The sequence below is a fragment of the Petromyzon marinus genome, chromosome 80 (genome assembly GCF_048934315.1).
Source record: "Petromyzon marinus isolate PM22_M1 ecotype Great Lakes invasive population chromosome 80, UKy_Petmar_22M1.pri1.0, whole genome shotgun sequence".
Taxonomy (NCBI): Eukaryota; Metazoa; Chordata; class Hyperoartia; order Petromyzontiformes; family Petromyzontidae; genus Petromyzon; species Petromyzon marinus.
Window position 1 is genome coordinate 1459918 of NC_133746.1, and position 14133 is coordinate 1474050.

Sequence of the window (14133 nt, forward strand, 5' to 3'; positions counted from 1 at the left end):
TTGTACCTGCGGTGATTGCTACATCGGTGAGACAAAGCGACATGTCTCTGACCGAATTCGCGAGCACAAATCAGATTTGAAACACGGCAAAACGAATTCTTCTGCCGTGGCTGATCACTGTTACAACGCTGTGGGGGATCACGATATATTTTTTTCCGATACCAAGGTTCTTTCCAAACCCACGGGCTTTTATCAGAGATTTGTTCATGAAGCAATTCAGATCTACAAACAGACACAATTTCAACCGAGAGGATGGTTTCAAATTAAGCAACCATTGGAAAGATGTTCTAAATCGAACTAAACATTAAACTAATTTCAATGGTACAGTATATTTTTCGAGTAGTGGTACCCCAAACTTTCGCAGCTCTTATAAATTCCCATTTTCACACCATCAATAGGTAAAATCCCCCTCCCCCATCCCCCCCCCCCCCCCCCGCGCCAAACTGCAAGTCCACCGGCACGTACACCACCTCTTTCCTAAAATCCGCCAATCAAATGCTAATTTTTATGCTAATCTCTTTGTCAGAACACCCTGTAGGCTCGCACACAGGTCCGATGTCTGAGCGTGGTTGTGTTTCGCTAAATTCTCCTGTTTGATGAGTACTAGGTGCCTCGGTGAATGTATATACTCTAACTTTAACATAGCAGAACATGCTTGTCAACAAGGACACTCAATTGGTTTTGACAATGTTGCAGTGGTGTGTAAAACTAATTATTACTGGCAAAGACTAATTAGAGAATCCATTGAAATTGAGAGGAACAAGAATAACTTTAATCGCTCTGACAGCTACAGGCTTAGTGCGGCCTGGAAGCGTATTATTAAATAATACACGTTACATTTTGATTTAAAGAATTACTAATCTACAACTCATTACTAATCATAACCAATGACTGATTACTAATCGATTAAATAATTACAATACCCCCCCCCCCTCCGCCTCTAATCACTGCACCTGATATGAGTTAAGTGATGACGTCACCCTGCTGCTCTATATAAAACCGGGAGCAAGCGAGGGCTTTACCATTCTGGCGAATTGCCCGATGATGCTGGATGTATTTACCAGCGAAACGTCGTACTCAAACTGTAAATGTGGATTCACTCTTCAACACACCGGTGGGCTAAAGTAGTGAATTATTTGTCTTTTGTCAACGTGACACTTTTTTTTGCTGATTGGCCGTGTCGGGTGGTGGAGGGTTACGACACATTTATAAATAAACGCGATCTAACCCAAAAACCTTTATTATGAATAATATTGGTCGCGAAAGCCTACGTGTTAAACTTCAATGGTACAGTATATTTTTCGAGTAGTGGTACCCCAAACTTTCGCAGCTCTTATAAATTCCCATTTTCACACCATTAATAGGTAAAATCCCCCTCCCCCCTCCCCCCCCCCCCCCCGCGCCAAACTGCAAGTCCACCGGCACGTACACCACCTCTTTCCTAAAATTCGCCAATCAAATGCTAATTTTTTATGCTAATCTCTTTGTCAGAACACCTTGTAGGCTCGCACATAGGTCCGGTGTCTGAGCGTGGTTGTGTTTCGCTAAATTATCCTGTTTGATGAGTACTAGGTGCCTCGGTGAATGTATATACTCTAACTTTAACATAGCTATTTCTGTGACCAGTTACTAGCTAATCACTCAGCTATTTCAATGCTAAATTCGATGCTAATTCTTTTGTCAAGGGGCACCTCTGCGGATGTGTATACTTTAAATTAGCTATTTCAATGAGCCATTTCAATGCTAAATTATATGCTAATTCCTTTGTCAAAGCGCGTGGTCTTTTTCTTCTTCTCACACAGCTTAAATGTCGTGATCTAAGCGTGGCTTCTTCCACTCCAGCGCTGTCCTCCAAACAGGCTCGTCCCTTCACCTGATGAAGGCCGCTTGTGTTGTGGCCGAAACGTCGTGATTTTTTGTTATTTTATTTTCATCTACGTGACTTTACCCAATAGAACCAAAGAGTATTTGGAGTCTGCACAGCTCCGTGTCTCATCAGCAAAAGCAAGAGACAGGCACTGCTTGAACCAATGGTGGTGAACTTCCCAGATGTTTGTCGTCACATGCACTTAGCCTGGCACAGCAGTCAACCCATGGCACCTGTTGGGTCTGTCACGTGACCTCCTGCACGTAGCCTCGCACAGCAGTCAACCCATGGCACCTGCTGGGTGTGTCCCGTGACCTCTTCCTCCACCTAGACTGGCACAGCAGTCAACCCATGGCACCTGCTGGGTCTGTCCCGTGACCTCCTCCTGTACCTAGCCTGGCACAGCAGTCAACCCATGGCACCTGCTGGGTCTGTCCCGTGACCTCCTGCCAGCAGCGACACATTGAGCTCCCATAGGCTCTCACGTTACCCTCCCTCCACATTCCCTACATGACGTAAACTTCCCTACCTATCCGCACTGCACATTACAATCGCCCTCGCCGGCAAACTCCCATAGAGCTCCCATAGGCTCCCATGTTAAGCGCCCACCAAATTCCCCAGTTCGAATAAGAAACCACGCTTATCCATAGAGACACACAGAGACCCATAGTTCAGTTCATTTATTAGGTATAGCCCTGTGAGGCATTCGATTCTTGAATCGGGTGCAACCACAACAAACAAAAACACGAACAATAAACGTCTTAAAGTGACTACGCGCAACAGAAAAATCCAGGAAAAAACGCAAAGTCTTCCAGAAAAAGCACCGCGTATCAACGCTGTATGCAAAAATCCCAGTGGGATGCAAGTAAAACAATAACAACCATGAGACAATTTAGATTACAGTGACCAGTCTAACTCTGTGTACTACTGTAGTGGGTTCCAGGACACGGAGACGGCAGAATAGAAGCAGCACTATTTATTTACACCTTAACAAGTGTTACACTAGAAGGGGTAGTGGCCCCTCCACCCGTATAACTCAGGAACACACCCCAGGCTCTCTAGCCTAAGCTCTAGGCTCCCAGTTCCTCCTGGTAGGGCTCTAAGGGAGGCTATCAGATCTGGCCTTGGTTAGGCACAGATCTCGGCACCCCGCCGACTAGACCGGCCCTTAGAAGGACTCTGACTCTGGGGCTCTGGGGCCGCACCACTGGCTTGCTGTGCCGGCCCTGAAAAGGGCAGCGGTCACAGGAGTTCCAGGGTCTCACCTAGCTGGCCTTCTTTCTTCACTGGTTGCTTCAGCCTCGGGCCCCACATTCTGCCCCGAGCTCCCTGGCTCCCCGCACTTTATACCCACTGGAGCCTTAGCGGACGTTGTTGTAGCCACCAAGCTGTGGGTGAACCACACCTTCCCGTGCCATGTGTTTATTCCCCATAGCACCCCTACATCACCCCCCCCCGTGTAACCCGCAGCCGTCCCGGCTGCAACAATACTCGAACAATAAACACAACAAACCCCCACCCGTGCGTGCCTCATAAGAACGAACACCCCAATAAATAACCCAACCCACCTATACAAAATTACACTATATACACATATACATTGTACCCCCCCCCCCCCCCCCCCCATCAACGCAGCAAGAAAACTTTACAGTGAACAACAAGAGTAACAAGAACCATTATTACAACAAGCGGCGCGTTTTGGCGCGAGTCCGTTTTGCGGGTCCATCGTAGGGGGAGGGTCCGGTCGGCCCGGCAGTGGGCACCGGCTGTGCAGGTGCACCGTCTTCCGTCACCCCAGAAGGGCAAACTCCGTCCCCACCGGGTGGCGCAGGCGCGCTGGAAGCCGTCATTCTTGAGGCGCCTGAAGGTGGAACAGTTAGCGAAGCATCAAGGGCAGGTGACGAAGACGCCGTCCGGGAGTCAGCGGACACATCACATGCTCGGCCCGTGTAATGTGGTGGAGGGACGCGCGGCGCCACAAACGGCTTCAGACGCGAGGGGTGTACGTACCAGCGGCGTTTCCCCCACTGGATACGAACGCACTGCGGCCGCATAACCTTCACAATAACTACAGGGCCCCTCCAAAGCCGCAACAATTTCGCCGAGGTCGCCAACGGCACCTGAGGGCAGTGCAGCCAGGCTTGATCGCCTGGCTTCCACGCATGTGTGCGTGATTGGCGCGATCGCAACCTCTCGTTGGCCTTCTGCCGAGAGGAAGAGTTTTGGGCCGCTGCCTCCCGCGCCTCGGTCAACCTCAGGATATTAAATTTAACGTGGTCGGCCAATTTCGATTTTCTGCTGGTTTCCGAGACGCGGAGCTGAGTCGCAATTGGTGGGTCAACGTCGCGACCGTACATCAAAAAGAACGGCGAGAAGCCGGTTGCCGCGTGAGGAGCCATTCTATAGGCGGCCAAAACCCCCGGAATGTGAAGGTCCCAATCGGTCTGGGAGTCACACACCTGGTGACACAACATAGATGTGAGCGTCCTATGCAGCCGCTCCACCATGCCATCGGTTTGTGGGTGATAGGGGGAAGTGCGAATCTTTTTCGTACCAAGAAGCGCACACACCTCGTGCAGAAGGACGCCAGAGAAGTTCTTCCCTTGGTCAGTCAGCAGCCGTTCGGGAGCACCCTTGTCGAGGACATAGCCCTGGACAAAGGCCTCGGCAATGGCTGCTGCTGACTGGTTAGCGAGAGGCCATGCCATAGGCCATCGGGTGAAATATTCCACGCCAACCAGCAGGTACTTGTTACCCCTAGGGGTCGCAGGGAAGGACCCCAATATATCGAGTGCGACGAGTTCGTTAACCCGAGAGACCATGATAGATTGTAGCGGTGGGCAGGCGCCTTTCGCTGGTGGTTTTCGTTGGGCGCACTGAGTGCATGCACCCAGGAGGTCATCCACATCCCTTGCCATACCCGGCCAGAAGAAATCCAGCTGGAGCACGGCAAGGGTCTTGTGGGTCCCCAGGTGCAAAAGCCGCTCGTGTGCGGCCCAAACGGCCTTACCCCGCAAAGCGGATGGCACCACAAGCCTATGACGGCATGCCCTCCCATCCCAATGCATTAGGAGCCCCTGGAGCAGCCCGTACGAATCAATCCCTGCGACCCCCCGCAGGGAACCCCCTGCGCGACGACGCAACGCGAGGAGGGATGCGTCCTCCATCTGGAGGCGCCCCCATTCCGCAACGGACAACCCCAGCAAGGAGTCCGCACCTCCCTCTCCGACAGGACCCTCAGGCAAGGGGTCCTCAGTGGCAGCAGCGAGAACCGGGATATCTAAGAGGGGGCTATCCTCTGGCGGCTTACAACGCCCCGATCCCCTGAGACAAGCGCAATCTGAGGCGGGCGGCAGGCGAGACAGCGCATCCGCATCAGTGTGCCGAGCACCCTTCCGATATGTGGTCGTGAAATCATAATCCTGAAGGATTTCGAGCCATCGGGACAATTGCCCCGAAGGCTGCGTCACTCGCAAGGCATATAGTAATGCCGCATGGTCCGTACGGACAGTGAAATGCCGACCGTACAGGTTTGGGCGATACTGTTGCATAAAAAATACAATAGCCAAGAGTTCCCGACGCGTGACGCAGTATCTCTGTTCCGCCGGAGACAAAACCCTACTGCCATAAGCCACGATGCGTTCCACACCACAGATCACCTGTGAGAGCACACCCCCAATGCCCGTATTGCTGGCGTCTGTATCGAGCAGGAAGGGTTCCGAAAAATCGGGGTAGCTCAATGGAGGGGCCCGCACGAGAGCGTCGCGAAGGGAATAAAAAGCGACCTCCTCCTCCTGGCCCCAGTGAAATTTCACTCCCTTCGCCGTCAGAGCGTGTAAGGGCTTAGCAATGGTCGTGAAATCCGCGACGAACCGCCGGTAATAAGACGCAAATCCAATGAAACTCCTGACCTCAGCCACCGAGGTGGGGGTTGGCCAGGAGCTGACACACTGCGTCTTTGCGGGATCGGTGGATATGCCCGAGCGGCTGACGATGTGCCCCAAATAGCGTACGGAATCCCGTAGCAGGTGGCACTTTTGCGGCTTAAATTTCAAATTCGCAGCGCGCATTTTGAGGAACACGGCGCGCAAGCGCGAAAGGTGTTCGTCAAATGTCTTGCTGAACACGATGACGTCATCCAGATAGATCAAACAGACGTTCCACTGTAAGCCAGCCAAAACCAGTTCCATAAGGCGCTGAAATGTCGCCGGAGCGGAGTGTAATCCCATAGGTAACCGGTTAAATTGGAATAGGCCGTGTGGTGTGCGAAACGCAGTCTTTGGCTTGGACTCATCATCCAATGGGAGTTGCCAGAATCCGGATAACAAGTCCAACGTAGAAAAAAAAACGTGCGCCAGCCAGAGCATTCAGAGATTCGTCCATCTGGGGAAGTGGATACGCGTCGGCCACGGAGATCTTATTAAGGCGGCGAAAATCCACACAGAATCGCATGGACCCATCGTGCTTTTTGACAAGCACTATGGGTGCTCCGCATGGACTGGTGGAAGGGGCAATAATGTCTGCAGCCAGCATGTCATCCACTGCCGATTTGACATGATCTTTTTCGGCCGGACTTAACCGAAAAGGATTCTGGCATACCGGGGCATTGTCACCCGTGTCAATGTGGTGACGCAACAATTTCGTGCACCCAATGTCATATTTGTGTTTACTAAAGACATCGGAAAATTCCGTCAGAAGGGTGCGTAGGCCGGCATGCTGGGAGTCGGACAGATCACTCGTGCCCGAACATAGTGCGTCCATCCAACTATCGTCCCCCTCAGAATGCGGTTGAGCCAGAGGATCGGTCCCCACATTACCCATAACCGTGTCTACCATGGGGACTGGCGTCGCGTGCACGAGCACAGTTCCCTGAGGAACGACGGCCGTCTGTACGCCAACGTTAAGGACGAGGATAAACGGGTCATCACTCCCCTTAACGAGCGATTGAGCGGCCACCAGATCCAGCCCGTTTTCCCCAGCCCTCGAGGGCCCTAACAGAATTCCCTGGTCCAGAACACCGGGCACGAAAGGCCGACGCAAGCGAAGGGGCACGAGCATTTGCGCCCCGGGAGGTACACGCACCGTCCGAGTGACGAACGCTTGTATCGACGCGCACGCTGCCCTTGAGGTGACAGGGGAAGGCAGGAATGTTACCCGTCGGCCCGAGGGAAGCTCGATGCAACCCTGATCAATTAGAATTTTAATCGGCATTTTGCCCAAAAAGTCCATCCCCAACAAGCACGGAACCGCCAGCGAGGACGAGACTAATATGGGCCCGGAGAGTTTGATATCGCCTATGCAAATTTGTGCTCGAATTTGGCCTATGATACCCAGCGAACCCCCGTTCGCTGCGTAACACGGAATGGTGACTGAGAGCAAGGGGCGGCTTTGAATGGGAAGAATATTATAAATCAAGTCTGACACAATGGTCGCCGAAGCTCCCGTATCGACGAGGATACGCACCTCGACCCCGTCAATGCGACCCGCGACCACGGACGAGCCTGCCGACGCAGCAACAATGCGGTGGGCCAATTCCGTCCACTGCCCTGGCCCGAGCACCCTCTCGACCCCGCCGCCACCCAACAAACCAATGGGCGTACCCCGAGGCCCGTACACCGAAACGCGCGAGGTGGGGACAGGTGTGTGCACAGGCCGAGCATGTGGGGTGCCGCGACTTGCCGGGTTGCGATGCGGAGGCCTGTAGGCTGGAGCGCCGTCCGACCGTCCCGGCTGTCGTTGACGAGGCGCCCGGCATTCCGCAGCCACGTGGCCCTTGCGGCCACAGTTGTAGCACGTGATGAGCGCCTTGGGGTGCTCCTGGCGATCCAGTGTTGTCCGAGCCGGCCTCCCTCCGGATCTCCACTCCACCGGGTGACCCGCCGCGAAGACCTCCTCGGAGGGGGGGATGGTCGGCGTCCCAGCGCACTCCGCAGCTGCGCCCTTGGGGACGAGAGGTGATCGACGCTACGCTATCAGGTGCGCGTGGATGTGTCTTGCTGCCCGCAAGGAGCACATGTCTGCGTCGTCCTCTGCGACAATGATGATCTGTAGCTCCTGGGCCAACGCCAGGAGCTTCTCCATCACCATCGCGTCCAGCCCTTCGCCGTCCATACGCGGGAAAGCCGCTTTTGCGAGGGCCAGGAGAGCCGTGCGATACGCCAGAGGTGGCTCCTTCTGGCCCCTGCACCGCTCGTGGAAGAGTTTGCGGCAGTCCGACGATGGCGCGTAGACTATGGTGAGGACCTGGAGCGCCGACTGTAGTGTAGATCGCGTTGATCTGGGAGCTGTGATGAGCGTAGCAAGGGCGTCATCGTCCAGCATGGCCGGTAGCGCACTCAACGCCTCGTTGTCCGTCCAGCCGGCCATCTCTTGATGAGCGAGAAAGCGGCGTTGAAAGGCCCCCCAGTCGCCGCCGTCTGAAACGAACTCCTTCAACACCGGCAGGCGTTGTTGAAACGATGGCTTCGTCTCTGAGAGGTGCCGCGCGCCATTTCCGGCCTCTCCTGCCGGTGTTGGAGGGGCTGGGGACACCCATCGGCGGTCGCGCAGGTGATGACGATGCGCCCGTCGATTGGTCCTGACAGCGGGCGTCCGTTGCTGATGACGTCACCACCGCTGATTGGCCCACAGCGTCCACGTGGAGCTGCGACCCTCCAATCACCGTGGCGGACACTGTCATGGCGGCAAATCCGAAATCTGGTGGCTGTGTTTCGGCGGGAATGGCCGTTGAACGGCATTCGTCTCTCTGCCGCCTTTGCGCCCGCAGCCCCGCGTGGTTGATTTCCTCCAGCGTGGAAGCCGCGGCATACAGCAGCTCAGCCAGTCGAGAGTGAGCCGCCTGCAACCCGTCCTCCATCGGCGGCCACTCCTCCAGCGGCGGCTGCTGTTGGGGCGTCTGGGGCATCCCAGGATCGTCGGCCGCGGCCTCTGGCGCAATCCCAGGCGAGCCGTCCTCCTCCTGGGGTTCCTGTGATCGGTTTGTACTCCTTGTGTCCATTTTAAGACCACTTCTGACACCAGTTGTAGTGGGTTCCAGGACACGGAGACGGCAGAATAGAAGCAGCACTATTTATTTAAACCTTAACAAGGGTTACACTAGAAGGGGTAGCGGCCCCTCCACCCGTATAACTCAGGAACACACCCCAGGCTCTCTAGCCTAAGCTCTAGGCTCCCAGTTCCTCCTGGTAGGGCTCTAAGGGAGGCTATCAGATCTGGCCCTGGTTAGGCACAGATCTCGGCACCCCGCCGACGAGACCAGAAGGACTCTGATTCTGGGGCTCTGGGGCCGCACCACTGGCTTGCTGTGCCGGCCCTGAAAAGGGCAGCGGTCACAGGAGTTCCAGGGAGCCTTAGCGGACGTTGTTGTAGCCACCAAGGTGTGGGTGAACCACACCTTCCCGTGCCATGTGTTTATTCCCCATATCACCCCTACACTACAACAAACAAATATGGCTAAAACAAAACCTTTTCGAAATCACCAAAATAAAGCTCTAAAAACAATGTAACAGTGATCACAGTAACTGTAATTTCAAATTTAACAATAAACTATATACGTGACATGTACGACCAAACTTTGCAGCCATAGCATCATGAGATGAGTATTACGACCAATGAAGGCGGTGTCTTTGAATGGACAAGAAGCACCTTGCACACCATTGGGTGGCAAAAACGTCGTTTTCCTCATGCTCACATTTCCCTATGGATGAGAGAAACCATTCATGCAGGTCTCATTGACACATTTGTAGAGGTGTTAACTACGCGCTGTTGCGTAACCTGCATTGCCACCAGGGCAGTGCAGCATTACCCCTGGGTACAACGGTTGGGGTCAGTCGAGGTGAAACGGATCGTGGCCAGGGTTTGGTGCGAACCAATCAGACGGTTCCATGTGGGAATGTATGATTGGTTCTACCTGGCCACGAAGGGGTATAAGACAGGTGACCCAACAGACCTCGGGGAGTTCTCTCCCTGCACGAAGATAGAAGACGGGCTGAAGCCTAGCTAGGACCCTGGACCAGCCTTTCAGCCCTTCTAAGGGCTAAGGCTCGGCATACCCAGTGGTCAGGACCCACCGGGCCAGCGGTGGGTGAGATAGCCTCCCCTAGGTCCTAGCCGGAGGACTAGGATAGCGGTAGACGTGTGAGTCCCGCCAAGTCTGGAGGTTGTACCTCCTTAGGTATCAAGGAGGTTAGCGGTAGACGTATGAGTCCCGCCAAGTCCGGAGGCTGTGTACCTCCTTAGGTATCAAGGAGGTTAGCGGTAGGCGTGTGAGTCCCGCCAGGTCCAGAGGCTGTACCTCTCTAGGGTATCGGGTGAGGGGACCGAATATCCCTCTGTGTGTGTTAAGCGTTGTATAAGGAAATAATACAATAAACAGAGTGTGCCTCCTAAAAAAGTCTGCTCGTCCTTACAACACTACAACTTGTCTCAGAAGTGGTTGGAAATGGAAACCAGAAGTTCAGCCCACGCGCGGAGCCAGAACGAAGATAACGCTGCCTCACCTGCAAGCACCGCCAGCTCCGCTGAAAACGCTGCCACGTTGACAGCCGCCCAGCCACCGGTTGAGCAGCTGGTCGCTCCCCCTGCTATGGGGGACGGACTCAGGGCAGCACACGGCCGTCTCGCTCAACTCCTACATGCCGCGGCCTCCATTCTCGAAGAGATCAACTTGGAGGTCGCGGGCAGGCCGAGTCAACCGCCGGCATACGTTCCCGCCATCGGCCGGGGCGGACATTTTGATTTTCCCGCTGAAGAACCACGTGATCCCGCCGGTAGTGGAAGCCAGGGACATCCTGGGAACGCGGGGGGGCAATCACAACCCGCAACGTCATCAGCACGCGACGCTGCGAATTCAAGTTCCTCAGCGGACGCCGCGTCATCACTGTACCGACATGGTACAGTAGACTCTATCGGCCGGGAAATCACCGATCTCCGGCTCGAGATGGTGCAAGCTGAGGGGGAGACGACGTCCGCCCTCCAACAACGCCTGCCCATCTTCCGGGAATTCACATCTGAAGGGGGTGACTGAGCGGCGTTCCAGCGTCGCTTCCTGAGCCATCAAGAGATGGTGGGCTGGTCGGACGCACAGGCGCTCCGAGCGCTACCGGCCACTCTGGACGACGACGCTCTCGCCTCGCTCCTCACCATCCCCAGGCACAAAAGGGCGACTCTTCAATCGGCCCTCCGATGGATGTCCGACGTCTACGGGCCTCCATCCGACGTCCGCAGCCGATTTTACGACAGGCGACGCCGCCCTAAAGAGTCTCCGTTGGCATTCCGGACCGCTCTACTGGCGATGGCAAGAGCGGGTTACCCTCGCATGGACGACGAGGCTATCGACGCCATCGTTCTCTAGAAGATGCTGGAGCTGGCGCGCGAGCTGCGCATCGTCATCAAAGCAGTGGACGACGACAGTATGTGCTCGCTACGAGCAGCTCGGTGCATCCACGCACATCTGCTGCTCCACACTTTATCGACCATCGCCGCCTCGGCTTCGACGTCGGAGCCTGCCAGCAGAGACGCCGAGTTCTCCCCCGACCGGGCCTTCAAGGCGACCAGGTCAACAGGCCGGCGATCGTCCGACCACGCTGGTCGCCGCAACGACCAGCAGCGGGGACGGCCTTCTCCACGCGACGACGTGACGTGCTTCAACTGTGGCTGACGAGGCCACATCTCCTCTGACTGCCGTGCGCCTCGATGACGCCCCTCCGCATCCCGGGGCTAGGACTACAGGACGTCCACGGCATCGTGGCAAAACCAGGCAAGTCGCGACGCCTCTCACGCTCGGCCCTCATTTACACCATACACACTGCAACGCACCATAAGAAGGGCTCGCGATTCGGCGTGTGATGGGGGGTATTCTGGCGTTTGTTCGCGGCCACTCGGACCTAGGCAGTGGTCTGAGTTGGCCCATAGGGTAGTCGCGGCGACGGCAAGTTCGTCCGTGGTTGTCGGATCAATCGAGGGTGTGGAATTTCGCGTGTTGGTCGATACTGGTGCGTCGGCTATGATCATTTCGGATTTGATTTACAATGTACTGCCCGTACGATGCCGCCCCTTGGAACGGGTTTCTATCCCGTGTTTCGCCGCTAATGGCAGTTCACTGGGCATTATTGGGCAAATTCGGGCGCAAATTTCGATTGGAGACATTAAATTGGCAGGGCCTATTTTGGTCTCTTCTTCCCTCGCTGTGCCATGTTTGTTAGGCACTGATTTTCTCGCGAAAATGCCTATTAAGATCCTTGTAGATCAAGGCTGCATCGAACTCCCGTCGGGTCGACGGATGGCATTCTTGCCCACACCCTCACATCCGCGCATGGCTAGTGCCTTGGTGCAGGCGTTTGTCGCGAGCACAGTCCGCATTCCGCCAGGGACACAAATGCTCGTGCCCTTGCAACTTAAAAAACCGCTAGCCCCGGAGGCCTCAGCACATGGCATTTTGCTGGGGCCTTCAAACGCAGCTGTTAAGGGGTTAGATTTAGTGGCTGCACAGACCCTCGTAGCAGCCGACAGGGAGCCGTTCTTGCAGGTTTTGAATGTCGGATTGTCCACAACCGTCATTCCGCAAGGAACTGTGCTCGCTCACGCGACCCCGGTGCCGTTGGGGACCGGAGTCGCGGGACACGTGCATGACACGCCGCAGGTCCCACCTCCTTCCAAATCGGATGAGAGATGGTTGGACGCGCTCTGCACAGACACGGGTGATCTGTCTCATTCGCAGCGAATTAAATTGCGCGCCCTTCTGCGAGAATTTTCCTATGTCTTCAGTAAATCTAAATTTGATATTGGCTGCACCAAGCTGCTGCGTCACCACATTGATACTGGTGACGCTGCCCCGATTCGACAAAACCCGTTTCGGCTTAGCCCGGCGGAGAAACAGCATGTTAAATCGGCTGTGGATGACATGCTGGAGGCCGATATAATTTCTCCCTCCACTAGACCCTGGGGTGCTCCAATAGTGCTGGTGAAAAAGCACGATGGCAGTCTCCGTTTTTGCGTTGATTTTCGGCGCCTAAATAAAATCTCGGTAGCGGACGCCTACCCTCTCCCTCGTATGGACGAGTCATTGGATGCCCTGGCAGGGGCGCACTATTTCTCCACCTTGGATCTTCTGTCGGGGTTTTGGAAACTCCCCCTCCACGAATCGTCAAAACCTAAGACTGCTTTTCGGACACCACAGGGCCTTTTCGAGTTTAATAGATTGCCCATGGGTCTCCACTCGGCCCCAGCGACGTTCCAGAGGCTCATGGAGCTGGTCCTCGCTGGGCTACAGTGGGACTCATGTCTCATTTATCTTGACGACGTCATCGTCTTTAGCTGCACGTTCGGCGAACACATCGAACGGTTGCGTGCTGTCTTCTTGAAAATGCGGGCCGCTAACTTGAAATTCAAGCCGCAGAAGTGTCACCTTCTGCGTGAGTCTGTGCGCTATCTGGGCCACATAGTTAGCCGCTCGGGCATCTCTACCGACCCTGAAAAAACCAAATGTGTTCAACATTGGCCGACCCCTACATCTGCGGGCGATGTTCGTAGTTTTATTGGTTTTGCGTCGTACTACCGCCGGTTTGTTGCTGGCTTCGCGACGATTGCCAAGCCGCTCCACGCCCTTACGTCAAAAGGGGTGGAGTTTCATTGGGGGGACGCAGAACAGGCTGCGTTCGACTCCTTGTGGAACGCTCTCGTGACGGCACCGTCCCTTGCGTACCCCGATTTTTCCGTGCCATTCGTGTTGGACACCGACGCTAGCAATACGGGGATTGGGGGTGTTCTGTCCCAAAAAGTTGATGGCATTGAAAGGGTTGTTGCCTATGGTAGCAGAGTCTTGTCTCTTGCTGAACAAAGATACTGTGTGACCAGACGTGAGGTGCTGGCCATTGTTTTTTTTATTCAGCAATACAGGCCGTACCTGTATGGTCAGCATTTTACCGTGCGATCTGATCATTCGGCTTTACAGTACGCTCTGCGGGTTGACCAACCGTCCGGGCAGCTTTCTCGGTGGCTCGAAGTCCTTCAGGACTATTATTTCAATGTCACTTACCGTAGGGGTGCACAACACACGAATGCCGATGCGTTGTCTTGCCTCCCGCCGGCTCAAAAATGTGCGTGTTTTTTGGGCTCGGGCCGGTGTAAGCCGCCACTGCCTGCGCAGGTCGCGCCTCTCACAACGGTGTCAGCCGCACTTCCCACCGCCTCAGCGCCGATGTTGTATCATGCAGATCCAATGGCCAGTGACGATTTGCTGGGGCTAACTTTGGCCGAATGGGGTCGGC